Source organism: Vicugna pacos, chromosome 13, assembly GCF_048564905.1.
Source record: "Vicugna pacos chromosome 13, VicPac4, whole genome shotgun sequence".
In the NCBI taxonomy this organism is placed as follows: Eukaryota; Metazoa; Chordata; class Mammalia; order Artiodactyla; family Camelidae; genus Vicugna; species Vicugna pacos.
Window position 1 is genome coordinate 28,605,083 of NC_132999.1, and position 16,583 is coordinate 28,621,665.

The window sequence follows — 16,583 nt, forward strand, 5'->3', positions numbered from 1 at the left end:
CCCCCAGCAGCCTGGCAGGCGCAGCAGGCCTGATGCGGCTGCGAGAGGCAGCGGGGGCCTGGGGAGCCCGCAGACCATGCCCTCCCTCGGGGTCACGCCGGAGAGTGTGGTCATCGTCGGGTGGCTCCTCTGCGTCACCCAGTGTAGTTCAGTCTCTAGAACACCCTACTCGGGGGGTGTTACTGTCCCTATTTTACAGATGAGGAAACTGAGGTTAGAGAGACTAAGAACGTGCTCAAAGTCACACAGTTCCCAGTGGCAGATCCCAGTTTCAGTCCTTTGATATTCAGGCTTGTGCTGTCAGTGTGAAGTTGAAAGGCCTTCAAAGCAGCTGGTCCAGCTCACTCCCTCCGCCCTTTAACCCCTGTCCCCAGTTTGTGGATGAGGAAGTCTCGGCCCCAAGGGTGGGGGCGTGACTTGCCTGAGCTCTTCTGGTAAGTCAAGGCAGCCCCCGACCCCAGCAGCCCCCTCCCCAAGACCTAAGAGGTCTTACTGCCTCTGTTTTCTAGCTGCCTGTTCAGGCCCCACTGCTCCCAGTTGCCTCCCTGCCCACTCCCTCCATGCTCACCCACTCCATGCTCACCCCTGATTTTATGTCCATTGGCTCCTTCTATTTGTCCCTCTGTTGGCCTCTGGGTGTGTGAAATTTTAGGGGTGGAAAGGAACTTACCGTTTGCCATCTGGCCCAAGGCGGCAGTGAGGGGAGCTGGCCAGGGCCATGCGATGGAGTGCTGTTGGGACGTGGACACAGGACCCCCTGCTCCCAGACTGCCCGGTCTGTGCCATTGCTCTGTGCTGCCTCAGCGGCCTGCTGGGGTTGGGAGGCAGCTGGGCTGGGGAAAGAGGGGGACAGGCCAGGTTCAGGGCTGGCGTGGCCACTTCTAGACTCTGACTCTGCAGTGGCCCCTGGTTAACCCTGTGCAGGTCTCAGCCTCATTTGTCAGCTGAGGGAGGGACCTGGACTCCTGACCAACTGGGCCTGAGCTAACCTGGACGAAATCTGTCCTTCTGGGCCAATATCTGCTTTGCTCAGTTTTTCCTTCCTGCAACCAGTGCCCAGCATAGTTGCTGTGATGGTTAACGAGCTGGCGGGCATTCTTGACTTTGGATTTTGGTGTCCATCACCAAGCAGGCCTGTAGTTATTATCAATCAAAATGAAAAGAAACAAGGAACCCCCTTTCCCCAGAGATGCCCCTCCTAGTCCCTTCCCACGTACACTGCCTCTTGTGGGTTGGGCCCTGCCTTGAGCATAGCACGACAGTTACCACCATGGTCATGGATCCTTCTCCACACCCACCAGAGTGATGTCTCTAAGCTAAACTGGATCCTGACTCTCTCCCGCACTCAGGATAACATCCAACCTCTGGGGTCCGGCACAAAGGGGCCAGCTTTTCCCGTGCATGTCAGTCAGTGTCCTGGCATTGGGTCCTCCCGCCAGGCCCCCCGAAACTCCACGTTCTTTCACGCCCACGTCCTCTGCTCACACATGTCCTATTTTAGAATCTCTGTCTCTTCCCTGCCTGTTTGGCACATGTCTGTCCATCCCTGCTTGACACATGGTGAGTGCTCAGACACTAATACCCACTCATATTCTGTAACTCAGTTTAGAAGCTGCCTCCTCCTGGAAGCCTCTCCTGATCTTACTGGATCAGGCTGGGTCAGGCACCTGCTTGCTCCCACTGCTCTGTGTGGCCATTGTCAGCTCACCAGGGAGGAGTGGGGTCTTCTTGTGCCCCTTTGTGTCCCCAGTGCCCCCAGCAGAGGGCCGTGCAAAGCAGCTGCTCAGAGCATGGCAGCAGGAGTGGTCCCTCAAGGAAGAAAGGAAGACGTGGATATAAGTGGGTGAAGCAGAAAGTCCTGCCTGGGAGACAGTCCTGCTGCTGCTATCACCTTCCTCTTACTCACTCATGGGTCAGCAGGCATGGCTGAGACCTGCTGTGTGTGAGGGGCTGGGGACACAGGAGGAGCAGACCTGGTCCTGCCCACAAGGAGCTGAAGGAGCTGAGGTCAGGGCAGTGCAGCTCACAGAGCAGTTCGAGAGTGGCCCCTGCCCCCAGCCTGCAGTCCATGAGGGACGGAGGTCAGAAACACACCACAGGCAGAGCAGAGGGAGGCAGAAAATGTCAGGTGATGAGTGGCTTCACAAGAAATCCCAGCGGGCATTTGCTGAGTTACTGAGGGAGTAGGGGGAGGACTGAAGACCGATAAAGAAAAAAAAAACAAAAACAAAAACCCCCGAAACCAAACCCCAAAACACTGAGTGGGAGTGCTCTGTGTGGGCTAGGATCAGAGAGACCTGGGTGTGGATGTCAGCTGTATTCATACATCCTAAGCCTTTTAATTTATTTTTCTTGCCTTTTCATTTTGGCTGGGACCTCCAGAGTATATCAAATTGTTATATAGAATACACTGTGTAATGTAGTAGGAGTGGAGGATGGAGGATGGAAGTCAAGGATGGAGGGCACCCTCATCTGCTTCAATGGGAGGTCTTTAAGCATCTTACCACTAACTGAAATTTATGGTTAGCTTTTTGTAAATACTCTTTACCATATTAAGGAAGTTCCTTGCTTTTCCAGATTGGCTAGCAGTTTTCTTTTAAAATCATGAATAGATGTTGAATTTTACCAAATGCTTTTTCTGCAGTTATTGAGATGCTCACATTGTTTTGGTTTTAAATCTATTAATGTGGTGAATAACATGAAATGATAAACCAACTTTGAATTCCTTAGATATACCTGGTCATCATGTGGTTTTCCCATTTATGTGCTGCTGGATTCAATTTGTTAATATTTTATTTAGAATTTCCCCATCATGTCCATGAATAAAATTAACTTGGGCTTTTCCTTTTTTTCATACTGTCTGTTTTGAGGTTTGATATCAGGGTTTTCCTAGCCTTGTACAATGAATTATGGAATATTCCCTCTTCTTCTAGTTCCTGGAAGATTGAGTATAAGATTAGAACTTCCTTGAATGTGGAGTAGAAGTCACTGGAAAAGCCATCTGGACCTGGAGTTTTCTTTGGACTGCTTGCTTTTCTGTTGATGCTTCCGTCCCTTGGTGGGCTCATCCCGTCTCACTACGTTTCAAACAGCATCAACCTGTTGTTGGTCTCAAGTTATGTCTTGGGCTCTGATCTGGCTGCTAAGCTGCAAACTTGTCAATCTAGTTGCTCTTCAGTGTCCCCAGCTGGCATGTCTATTACGTGTCTCAAACGTCCATGACTGAAACTGAGCTCCTGACAATCTCCCCAGACTTGGCCCTTCTCCTCTCATCATCTCAGTAAATGGCAGCTCTGTCCTTGTAGAGCTTCAGGATCAACACCTGGTGTCGTCCTTGACTCTTCCCTTTTTTTCGCTCTCCACAGCTGATCTGTCAGTAAATCCTGGTGCCTCTACACTCCTAGTCCATCAGGAATCCAGCCACTTCTCACCACCCTGGTTGAAGCCACCATCACCTCAGACTAATTGATTGCAGTAGCCTCTTAGTTGGGTTCTATGTCTCTGCCTTTGCCCCATCAGCACGGCGGCCAGAGTGGTCCTGTTAAAGTAGGGGTTCTCAACTAGGGGCATGTTGTCCCCCAGGGAGCATTTGGCAATGACATTTTTAATTGCCACAGCTGGGTGTGTGTGTATGTGTAGTGTGCATGCACGTGCATGATTATGAACTACTGGGGACGCTGCTAAACATCCTGCAGTGCACAGGGCAGCCTCCCAGAGCAGAGAATTATCCAACCTCAAATGTCAGCAGCGCTGAGGTTGACAGACTCTGTGTTTGTTAAAACATTAGCGACATTGCTCTTCTGCTTAAAATTCATCCAAACTCCTCACCTCAGCCAGATGTGGAGGTAAAGCAAGATCTGCACAAAGGCCTGGGAGGCCCTACATGACACACACATACACACACACACACACACCCCCTTATTCCTCTGGCCTCAGTTCCTCCTTTGTGCCCTCAGGCTTACTCCACTCCAGTCACAATGGCTTCTTGCTAATCCTGGAATATGTTAGGTCTCTTGCTGCCTCAGGACCTTGGCACTGGCTGTTTCCCTTGCCTGGATGTCCTCCCTCTGCAGCCAGACATCCACATGGCTCAGTCCCTCACCTGCATCAGGTCTTTATCTGAGTGACACTTCTCAGTGAGGCCTTGCCTGAGCATCTTATGTAGAAGTGCATCCTTTTCTCAGATACTTTCTATCCCTCTTCCTGTTTCATTTTTCTCATTATCACTTCCATTCTGTATCATTTACTTATTTTATTTTACATCCCCCTTTGGAAGGTGTGCTCCATGAGAGCAGAGATTATTATCTGTTTTATTCACTGCTAGATTCCCAGCACTTAGAATGGTCCCTAGTGCATAGCAGGCGCTCAACAGAAATGTGATGAATGAATGATAAATGAATAATACTTTGTAAAGTGTAAGTGAAACATATGATATTTGTGATTATTACGCTGTGGTGCTACTAAGGGAGATGGTAGAAACTCTGCCATAAGGATCTGGAAAAAAATAACACAGATGGGGACAATTGGTTAACTATTTGGGGAAAAAAATAAAGTTAAATCCTCACCTACATTATCCTGCAAAATACATTCCAGATGGATTAAGGAGTTAAGTGTGAAAAATGAAACCACACAAAAAATTAGAAGGTATTATAGGGAAATATTTATCTTATGTCTGGTTGGAAAAGGACTAGCTTTACTTAAAGCCCATGGAAGTGATCTCAACTAAAGACTGTTGGATTAGACTACGTGAAAATTTAGAACATTTTTATGTGTAAAAATTTATAAACAATAATAAAAGGCAATAAGCAAAATGAGAAAATATGTAAGCCTGATATATTTAATACCTAAGAAAAACTCTCCCAAAAGGGTAAGAAAAATGGAGAAAGGATAGGAACAGGCATTTGACAAAAGAAATACGGAGAGCCAAAAAGTATGTTCAAATATTTGTCCCCACTAGTAATAAAAGCCAAATAAAAATGAAGTCTGATTTCAGTCTTGCAAATTAGCGAAGATAGAGGAAACCCTATTGTTTGTTGCTGCAATGTGCAATGGCACTGGCCCTCTCACCAGTCACTGGTGGGGGTGTAAATGGGGGCAGCATTTCTGGAGGGCAAATTTGACCGTATGTTCTGTGAGCCTGGAAAATATTCAATCCCTTTGACCCAGGAATTCCTCTTCTTGGAAGTTGTCCCGAGGAAGTGTTGCAGACAGTGATTTATGTTCAGGGGTGCTCATCACAGCATTATTTATAATCGCAAAAAACTGGAAACAACCTAAATGTCTAACAATAGAATAACTAAATAAGTTATGGTGAATCCCATGATGAAATATGATGCAGCTGCTCAAAGGGGCTTTGGAGGACTCCTTAGTGACAAGAGAAAAAAATGCTCATGATTTGATATCTAGTGTAACAAATACTAAACAAATGTCAATATGTAGTAAGATGTTAAATATGTGTGTATGTATATATGCACAGATACAGTCACACACATAGATGTAGTGAAGAAAATGAAAGATTTAAAACCTAAGCAGTCTGAGGAAGCAACCCAAGTGTGGATTACCAAAATGCAGTACATAATACAATGGAATATTATGCAGCCTTAAACAGGAAGGAAATTCTGACACATGCTACAATATAGATGAACCTTGAGGACATTATACTAAGTGAGATGAGCCAGTCACAAAAAGATAGATACTATATGACTCTACTTATATGAGGTACTTAGAGAGTAGTCAGAATCATAGAGAAAGAAATAGGATGTGGTGGCCAGGGGCTGGGGGACGGGATAAGGGGGAGTTATTGTTTAATAAGTACAGAGTTTTCAGATTTATAAGATGAAGAAAGTTACGGGGCTGGGTGGTGGTGATGGCTGCACAACAGCGTGAATGTATTTAATAACTCTGAACTGCACACTTAAAATGGTTAAGATGGTGAATTTTATGTTTTACGTATTTTATCACAATTTTAAAAATCTAAGCTATCTGACAGATAGGGTTATGGAATTTAAAACAATTTTTGAAGATTTTTTTCCCTTAAAATTCACCACAGACGAACATGTCCAGTAGGATAGGAAGGGCAAACCCAGGGCTCACATACTGAACGGTCTAGGTTGACTGTCTCAAGGCCTGTGCGTGCAGGAATGATCAGGAAGGCTCTCCAGAAACCACTTGATTTAGCAGATACTTACTGAGTCCAGAGAGAGTCCTGCCCTCGTGCAGCTTGTGTTCAGATGGGGCAGACAGACAGTGAGCAGCTAGGGTGCTGTGTGGGTAATGGTATGAGCTGAGAAGGAAGAGGAGGGGATGAGGGGCTGGTGAGTGATGGGGCCGGGGCAGTGGGGTCTGGGGCGGATGGAGCAGGGGAGGCCTCTCACGGGCAGTGAGGTCTGCACGAGGGGGCCAGTGTGTCTGCAGCGGGGTTGGGACAGTGGAACAAGGAGCCCAGCGATGCCTCCCCTTCCCCTCTTTATTTCTGGGTCACAGCCTGTTCTCCGAGGCCCCCTCATGCCGCATTTGTTTCCAGGGCACCGTTCTGAGCCAGGTGCTGGGCCAGGAAGTCAGGCTGTAGGGAGAACTGGAGAGAGGCCCCGAGGAGCCAGCCAGCCAGTGGCGGGGACGGCTGGGGCCTGGTGGGGACTACTGCATGGGGCTGTGAAGCACAGAGGAGATCTAGGAGGGCTTCAAGGAGGAAACACTTGAGCTGGGCCTTGAAGGGTAAGTAGGAATGAGTTCCCCTGGTGGAAGTGGGTAGAAAGGCATTTCAGGAGAGGGAAGAGTATGAAGCACAGGGTGGGGCTGGTGCACACTCAGGGTTTATCAGGGGAGTGGTAAATAGCTGCTAGTCCTGGACTGTGTGACTGTATGATGTGTGTGTGTTTACGTGTGTGCAGTCATGGCAGATCAGACCAGAGAGGTGGTTTGGAGCCAGGCTGTGAAGGGCTTTGAATGGACCAGGCCAAAGCAGGAGACTTTCTTTTGAAGTTGGTGGTCAGACACTAGGTGGGGCTGGCCCCAGACTGGCCGCGGGTCGGCTCAGCAGGATCCACTGGGGCACTCGTGAAAGGACAGCTTCCCGGACCACGTGCCTCAAGATTCTCATTTGCTTTATCTAAGGCAGGGCCCAGATGTATTTTTCAAAAGTCCCCCACGTGATTCTGATGTGCCACAGAGTTTGGGGCCCATTGTGAGCCGGGACTCTGTCCTCTGCCCTGAGAGCCTTCCCCGAGGGCTGTCCCTTCTGACCTCTCAGGGTGTTGTTTGTCCCTGTATTTGAGCCTTTGGTCATTAAGTCCATCCTGTCCCCCACATCCTGCACTTTTTATTTTAACATCTTTATTGTGGTATAATTGTTGTACAGTAAACTACACATACTTCAGATGTACAATTTGATGAATTTTGATGGATGTAGACACCCATGGAACCACCACCACAATCAAGATAGCTCACATTTCCTTCCCTCCCCAAGACCCACCCTGCACGCTGCACCCCTGGCTGCCTGATGCTCAACACACACTTGACTGTGCTTAGACCTGCTAAGTTGGCGAGCAGGGTGGGGCTTTGGTGGTGCACAGAAGGTCCGTGGCAGGGGAGTGGTGTGGCAGCGGGTAGTCTGGTACATGTCCCACTTGATTGTGGCCAAGTTGTTTCACCTTCTGAGCCTCAGGTTCCTCGCCTGGTGGGTGGGGGTAATTATCCCTCCCCTTGGGTCAGTAGGGTAAATTGGTATATGAAGTGCCCAGTACTAAGGTGTAAGCTCCATGTGGGCATTGTGTCTGGTTCATGACTCTATTCCTGGTGCTGGTACACAGTGGGCACCAAAAATGTGTGAGGTGCTCCATAAATATTAGCTTCTTGCCCTGGCCATCCCCCTGCCTTGGTAGATGTGATACTGGTGTTCAGGGTGCTGGAACATCAGGGAATGATAACAACAGCACTGAGCAGCTCCTGGGTGGCCAAGGGAGGATACAGGGATGGAAAAGTTCATATTTATTTAAGGCAGGGTATCTGGGGATAAATAAGACAAATACAGAAATGCTGTAAGTCAGGGCTCTTGAGGGCAGAGACCCAAGCCAGGACCTGGCATGATTGTGAGCTCCAGAAGTGACCACCGAAGGTACCCCAGTCAGAGGACACAGCACAGCTGAAGGACCAGCTGTGGAAAAGGGCACAGATCACCTGGGGCACTGGCCCCTTAGGCTGCAGGAGCTCACACCCTCCCTGTCTGTCTATCTCTCACGTTGGGCTGTCTGTCTTCCTACATTCTGTTAGTTGGAAGGAGCAGAGCTTTAGAGTCAGGCAGGCCAGGCTATGTGGCCTGGAGCAAGTCGCACTGGAGCAGCTTACAGTCCTCATCCATAAAATGGGGTCAGTATTGTCTTCTTCACACGGTTGGCTGAAACAGAGCAAGTCATGTCAAGCCCAGTGCCTGGGCCACAGCAGGCACATAAGTAATGCCGGTTCTTGTGTCCCTCCTCCCTTTCTGTCCCACCTCCTCTCTGGTTGGTAATCAGCCATAGGAAGTCCCAGTGGATTTCCCAGCCAGGAGGGTTGGCCCAGCGTTCTGCTATCTCTTCGAGATAATAAATATACGAATAAAACCGAAATCCATTATTAGCTTCTTCTAGACTGTCTGCATGATTTATGGCTTCAAAGTGTCTCTAGTTAATCTGTCGAAAGGGATTTTAAATTTCATCCGTCTTCTCTACTGGCAGCCTCCTCTACCTTGAATTCAGCTGTTTGACATGTCTAGTACTGGGGTCCCATTTTAAAAACATTTACAGTGGGCCAGCAGGAAAAAAAGTCAGCGACGGAGCAGCAAGCAGGAGGCTCAATTTGGCACATCTGCTTTTAATTCTACGCATCTCCAAAAGTGCAAATAACTTGAAAGTTCGCCCAGGGAAGAGGTCCGCTGTGCCCACGAGGGCTGCCTTAGGTGACTTTAATGGAGAGAGGGATAATTACTGAAAATGAATTGTCACTGAAACAGAACCCTCCCGATCGGCTGGGGCTGACCATCTGCTGCTCACATGTGCAGGCGGCTCCCTGCACCCACTCTGTGACTATGGAGCACTCAGCTCTGTGCTTTGCTTAACCTCTGCCTCTGGCCACTCAGATAATGAGTTGTCCGACTCATGCCACCTGTGGTCTGGGTTGCACAGTACCCGTGAGTGGCTGTAGTTGTGGGCTGGAGTTAGGGCAGAGGCAGGACTGCCTAGAATTTGGTCCAGCAGACATGTGGTAAGGCCCTGTGACCTGTCAGGCCCTGGAGAGTGTGTGTGTGTGTACGTGCGCGCATGAGTGCCCACCACGCTCTATAGTTTACAAAGCTCTTCCACATTTATCGCAGGTGGGAAGTTGAATTGCATTCATTTATTTATTCAGTGAAAATGTGTTCATTCAGCGTACTGGTCCCTGTATTGAGTGCCAGATGCAGAGATGCCTTTGGGCACAGGGGTGGGGGTGGGAGATGAGGGAGGGGATGATGAGGTCTGAGCCTCTGAGGAATCCGAGCAAAGGGGACCAGGAAGGTTGCACTGAGGCGGCATCACTTCATCTGGGCTTTGTGGGATTCATGTATGTGACAGATAGTTGTTGAATTCCTCTTATTCTCAGATCTAGGTGGTGCTCAAAACAGGTCAAGTCCGTGCCCTCAGAGAGCAGGAAATAAATACATGAGCAAATAAACAAGATGCTTTTAAATAATGATGAGTGCTACGAAGATGTCAAAGTGGAGGGTGTGAGGGTGAGGCTCCCAGAGTGTCAGGGAAGGCCTCCCAGATGAGGTGGCTTTTGCTCTGAGACATGAGTGGGGACAAGGAGCTGCACAGACCTAGGAGAGGAGAGGCCAGAGAGACTAGAAAAGCAAAGCTCCTGAGGTGTGTTTGAGGACAAACCTTAGATCAGGCTGCTCTAACAAAAATACAGCAAACATTTGTTTCTCACAGTTCGGGAGGCTGGGAAGCCTGAGGTCAGGGTGCCGGCAAGTTCAGTGTCTGCTGAGGACCCATTTCCTGGTTCGTGGATGGCCACCTTCTCACTGTGTTCTCATGCACGGGAGGGCGGGGGAAAGCATGCTCTCTCCTGGCTCTTTAAAGGGCACTGATCCCATTCCTGAGGGCTCTACCCTCAAGATTCCATCTAACCCTAATCACCTCCCAAAGGCCCCAGCTCTAATATCACACTGTGGGTAGGGTTTCAACATGTGAATTTAGGGCATGCAGACCTTCAGTCCACAGCAGTGAGTCTGGCTGGAGGAGAGCAGTGGGGGGCTGATAAGAGGCAGAGAACTTAGCTCAGGCAAGGATCCTCTGGATGCAGACTAGGGACCATTGGGCCTGGGGAATGGGGGCCACTGAAGAGAGTTTGGAGCAGGAATGGGGGTTCCTGCGGTGCAGTGGCAGAGCGCAGAGCCTGCGACTGCCTGGCTGTGGAGGACAGACTTGGCAGGGGCTCCAGAGAGAGGCATGGGGAGCTGCTTCCTGGGGAAGTTATGAGTTGTGTCTACTGTTTGTTTGACTTGCTTCTAGCCTGACTAGTAACCCCACTAGCTGTAGGACTGGAAACTTCAGTGTTTGGCTGGGATCTGGTCACGCCAATGAGAGACGTGGGCTTGGAGTGGAGGAGGCTGGACCATGGCACCATGCCCTGTCCTCTGTGTCGTTCCCGAGAGCTTCCCCCACTCTGGGCCTGGTGGTTCCACCAGGAGGCAAAGGGACAGAGCATCTCTCGTCATGAGTGGCTGGAGAGGGTGGTCAGTGAGACCGAGTCAGTGCCCTCCCTACAGCTCCAAGGTCACTCAGCCTGGGCATCTGGGGCCTGGCCCCAGCCTCTATAAGGGTAGTGGCTCCACCTCTGCTGGGAGAGGCAGTCAAGGGCGGACAGGTGTGAGCTCCTCAAGGCAGCACTGTGAACACCTGGACCCTGTGCCACTCTTAGGGCCTGACTGCAGCCTGTACTTGGGCACTGTTTCTGCACGGATGGATCAGTCTAAATGGGGGTTTGGGAATCAGTTAGGCCGAGGTATGAATCAGTCTCTTCTCTGAGCCTCTCATTTCTTTATCTGTAAAATGGAGAAAGCATGAGGTTTAAATAAGATTTTGCTCTTATAGCTTTGGGCCCAGCTCCTGGCACATAGTAGGAACCCACTCTAGAGTCACTGTATAGCCAGAGAAAGAGCCAGGGCTGGGAATGCGGGATGCTCTCTAGACTGGGGGCAAGAATGCCAACAGTAGGGGCATAGTGTTTGTTGAATGAATACTGATTCAGTGAAGAATGAATGGATAGTACAGTTTGCATATTGGGATTTGGTTCAGACCTGGGCTAAGTGATAAGATCTATGACTCCATCATGATAGGGGATAAAGTTCAAGGTTGGCGGAGCGGCCCACCAGGCCCCCCTGCCCCAGCCCCTGCTCGTCTTACTTCCTGGGCTTCCTCATCCCAGCTCTGGAATCCTCAAAGCTCCCAATACCTCCTGCTCTTGCATGTCTCTTGCTGGATGCTGATCCTTGCACTTCTGATGCTCTTCTTGCCCTGTGTCCTTGGAAATTTATTTTTCAGCATTTAGCTCAAGAGTCATTTCCTCAAGAAGGTTTTTCTGACACCTTCCTGCTCGGAAGAAAGGAAAGGAAATCCCTACCAATGAAGTCAAGTATATCATCCAGACCCAGAGCAGCCAGAAGCCAGACTTGCATTTTGTTTTCTCTTCAGAACAGCCCTCCGTTACAGCAGTGATCATCAGCCCTTCAGTGGGTGTCCAGTTGCCCACGTTCCAACAAGCCAGTGTTGCTATAGACCTCTGGTTTTATTTTAATTTCCTGATGACTAAAGATGTAGAGCATCTTTGGATCTTCCTATGTGCACATCTTCTTTTGAGAAGTCTATTCAGGTCCTTTGTCCATTTTTCAGTTAGGTTGTTAGTCCTTTTGTTATTGAGTTGTGAGAGTTCTTTATATATTCAGGATACAAGTGTTGTTAGATATATGTATAGGGAATATTTGCTCCCATTCTCTGCCTTCCCTTTTCGTTTTCTAAATGGTGTTTTTCAAAGAACAAAGATTTTAAATTTTGAGTAAGTCCAGTTTGTCAACTTTTTCTTTTATATTTCCTGTTTCTTGTGTTCTAAGAGACCTGTATCAAGGTGTGTCCTCTTACAGACATTTTATAGTTTTCGCTTTACGTTTAGGTTGATGGTGCATTGTGAATTAATTTTTGTGTAGTGTGAGATAAAGATCAAGGTTCATCTTTTCCATACAGTTATCCAATTGTTTTATCAACATTTGTTGAAGAGACTTCTTTCCCTCATTTGTCTTGGCACCTTAGGGAAAAATCAATTGACCATATTAGTATGGGTTTATTTGTGGATTTTCTGTTTGTTCCATTGATCTATGTGTATGTGTCTATTTTTATGCCAGCACCACACTGTCTTGATGACTGTAGCTTTATAGAAAGTCTTGAATCAAATAGTGCGAGTCCCCCAACTTTGTTCTTCACTTTCTACATTGTTTTGGCTATTCTAGGACCTTAATATTTTAGTGTATATTTCAGAATTAAGTAGTCAAGTTTTGCCAAAAAGCCATCTGGAACTTTGGGGTGACATTAAATGTATAGATCAACTCGGGTAGAATTGACATCTTAACAATATTGAATCTTCCATCCATGAACATAGTATTTCTCCCCATTAATTTAGGTCTTTACTTTCTCTTAGCAGTGTTCATAATTTTCAGTGTAAAGATCTTACACAACCTTCTTTAACTTTGATCCTAAGGATATTTTTATGTTATTGTATGTAGGATTACTTTTTAAATTCTATCTCCTCATTAATTCCTCTAGTATGTGGAATTATAATTGATTTTTATATGTTAACCTTTTATCCTGTGACATTGCTAAATTAATTTATTCTTTCTGTGTTTTTGTTTTTGGAGATCTCTTAGGAATTCCCATGTAAACAGTCATGTCATCTGAGAATAGAGTTATGCTTCTCCTTTTCCTATTCTCATGCCATCTTTCCTTCTCTAATTGCACTAGCCAGGACCTCTAAGGTGCTGAATAGGAGTAGTGAGTATGGACATCCTTACTTTGTTCCCAGTCTTAGGAAAAAGCATTCAGTTTTCCACCATTAAGCATGATGTTAGCTATAGTTAATCACTGATGTACTTTATTACATTGAGGAAATTCTTTTGTCTTCTTAGCATGCTGAGAATTTTATGATGAATGAGTGTTGCTTTTCCTGCATCAGTTGAGCTGATCATAAGGCTCCTCTGCTTTATACTTTTGATTTAGTGAGTTATGTTGATTAATCTAGAACCTTGCATTCTGAGGATAAACCTCACTTGATGAAATATCCTTTTTGTATATTGCTGGATTTGATTCATTAATTTTTTAAGAAAAGCATAGATGTCAAACTTGATACTCTCTAACCATAAATACGAAATTGTAAAGGAAGAGCAAAAGAAGTTTGTAAACCATAAAAAAATGCTACAAAATACGTAAAGTAATAAACTAAGAATAGCATAAACAGTCCTATCACCATGTGTGTTAATTGCTAGAAATAGACAAACTAAAGTTAAGTTTCTTGAGAAATTAGCAAGAGAATCCCCCGCTACCAAGAAAAAGATAAAAGTAGGCAAAATAGAAAATGGCATTAAATAATGATACAAGAAATGTGCACTTGTTTCCTGAGGCTGCAGAAACAAATTACCACAACGTGGTGCTTACAAACACAACAGCAGTTTATTCGCTCACAGTTGTGGAGGAGTCTGGCATCAAGGTGTGGGCCCCAGAGGCTGGAGGGGAGAATGCGTTCTTTTCCTATTCCAGCTTCTGGTGGCTGTTGGCATTCTGTGACTTGTGGCCACGTGGCCCTAGTCTCTGTCCCCATGGTCACATTGTCTCCTCCTGTGTCTTTTCTCGTCTGGACACTTCTCATTGGATTTAAGCCCCACCAGGATAATCTCCTCATCTCGATGTCCTTAACTTCAATACCTCTGCAAAAACCTGTTTTCCAAATAAGGTCACATTCCCAGGTTCCAGAGATTTGACATGGACCTGCCTTTTCAGGAGCCACCATTCAACCTACTGCACGGTGTGACTTCAAGATTTCCTGTGTGAAACATTGACATTTGATCACTGATAACAAAATACACTGGGTAGTAAATACTAAATAAGAGGACTTAAACCAACCCACGATCTGTGATTCTGACTAGCTTAATATTTTTTCAAATGCTGCTCGAAGCACAAAATGAAAACTTAACTAAAACTGAAACCATCTTCTCCAACACAAATGGATGTCATCTTTTAGATGGTTAAAATAAATAAGTTTTGGGTAACTGCTTGGGTAATTTGGGAATGTAGCCACTTGGCGAAGTAATTTGTGGCTAATTGGCTTTTGATGAATTGGTCATTTGACACATGGATTTTCGGCCAACTGGCACTTGAGAACTGATATTCGTCAAGATGGAATGCCTCCCACACGGGCCTGGGGCTTGATTTCTGGGGCCAGGCTGTGAGGCCCACATGGGCGCCTGGCAGGCTGAGCACTTGGTCAGGGATCCAGAGATCATCTTGGACCTGGAGGAGAGAATCCAGAAGACCTGGTCATCCCCCAGCCTTGGCTACCTACTTCATCCTGAGGGTCTGCTCTGGGCAAGGCTGTGTAAGATTTGGGGCACACAAGTCATAACAGAATGAGAGTGGCCTTTATTGACTGCATGCTGGGCTGAGTGAAGGACCCGTGGGCGTTGTCTCATTTGACTCGCACCCACAGGCCTGTGCAACCAGTGTGACTGTTTGCATTTTGCAGATAAAGGAGGCTCAGAGGGGTTAGGTTCCCTGGCCAAGAGCACACCAGTGGGTGAATGGCAAAGTCGGGTTTCAGACCAGGTAAGTTGTCTGTCCCTAAAGCCCACGCTATTAACCACTGGGCCCAAATGGATTGGATATAGTCCTTGTCTTCAAGTAGCTGCTGGTGCAGTCAGCTTCTTCATCAAGAATTTGCAGCCGAAAGGGGACCCCTTTCCTGTTTCTCCAGGTGAAAAGACTGAGGCCTGGAGCAGGTGTGAGTTTTGTCAAAATGAAGGTCACACAGTGTTGGTTTCAGCGCGAGGACTGGAACCAGGCGGGTCCTCGTTCCTCTCCACCTGGCTGCCTCCGCCTCCAGCCTGGCTCCTGGATTTCTGCCTTTGTGTTCTGGTCTCTGAAAGTGGGACAGACCCCAGTGGCCTCCCGCCTTCCATCCCCCACCCCTCCTTGTTTATGTCCATGTTAATGGGCCTTTGCAGGCTGGCCCAGCTGCCGAGTGCGAGCCAGCGAGCCACCTGGAGCTGCGTCTGCCACAGAATGTTTACGGTGTGCGGAGCCGAAACGAAACAACATCCATCTTGTTGACTGGTCCTAAACACTGCATTCATTCATGGCCGGCCCGCTGACGGGGTCCCCACGCCTGGCAGTGAGCTGCCACAGCTCACCCGGCGAAACCTGGCAATGAGATGAGGGAGAAGAAAGCAGGAGGGCTTTGGGGAAATCATGCCCTGAGCCCAGGAGGCCCTCCAACCTGTTTTCTATTCACCCCATCCTTTAACCAGACACATCCGTTAGGATGGTGTACTGTGACATCAGGGCTGGTCTGAGGAAAAGATGCTAGGCACTGAGCTGGCATGAGGAATGCAGGTCAGTGCTAGCCACGGGCCTCAGTAAGGACTGATGAGCTCATCTGTGGGCACATGAAGTACCATGTCGTGGAGGCCAGCAGCCCTGCATCTTGGAGACGGCCAGGGCTTTACCCCAGACAGACTGGCTTGAGTCTGGGTACAGCCCGCATCACCTCCCAGACTCAGTTTTCTTCTCTCTCGATTGACCCTTGCCTGGCAGAGCTTATGGAAGAAGCTTTAAGATACAGTCATCAACCAAATTGTCCCTATAAAGGTCCCATCTCTGCCAGGATGTGGAGAGTGTTACCCTCTCCAGCTGCCTTTAAGAGGTAACAGAGAGGTACCATGGAGTGAATGCCTGATGGAGGCTCCAGAGAACTGGGTCTGGTCCTGACTTGGCCACAGGGGTGTAAATTTGGACAAGCCCCTTGCTCTCTGTGGGCCTCAGTTTCCCTTTTCTGTAAAATGGGAGGCTGAGATTAGATTGTCTTTCAGGGCCATGTTAGCCCTGGCATCTTGCAATAGAATGATGGAGGGATATTCCTCAGTGTGTGTGCACTTCCCCCTGGGGAATGGCCTCCCTGGGCCTATGGGTAGCTCTGTGGGTGAGACGTGGGATGATCTCTGTCCCCCTGGCTGAAGACTATAGTCTGGAATCACCAGCCTTGGGATTGAAACCCAGGTCTGTTTCTTTCTAGGTGTGTTAATTCAGGAGAAGTCATTTCACCTTCCTGGGCTTCAGTTTCCTCATCTGTAAAAAGGGCTAATAGATCTATCTAGCAAGACTGCTGAGAGGCTTGGATGAAACATTTAGCACAGTACTCTGCCCTCCAAAGTGTGGACACAACACTTACATCACATGGTGAGGGCTACGGGGGAGTGATCCCCAGAGTTCAGGGAGCAGCCAACCACATGAAGAGAGGGTGGCAGAATCAAA

At 47.8% G+C, this 16,583-nt stretch overlaps 1 protein-coding gene across 6 annotated transcripts in view; it reads left to right on the forward strand.

Moving 5' to 3' along the window:
• Window positions 1-16,583, forward strand: part of GLIS1 (GLIS family zinc finger 1) — a 211,519-nt gene that overhangs the window by 95,313 nt on the left and 99,623 nt on the right. The window lies entirely within an intron of this gene.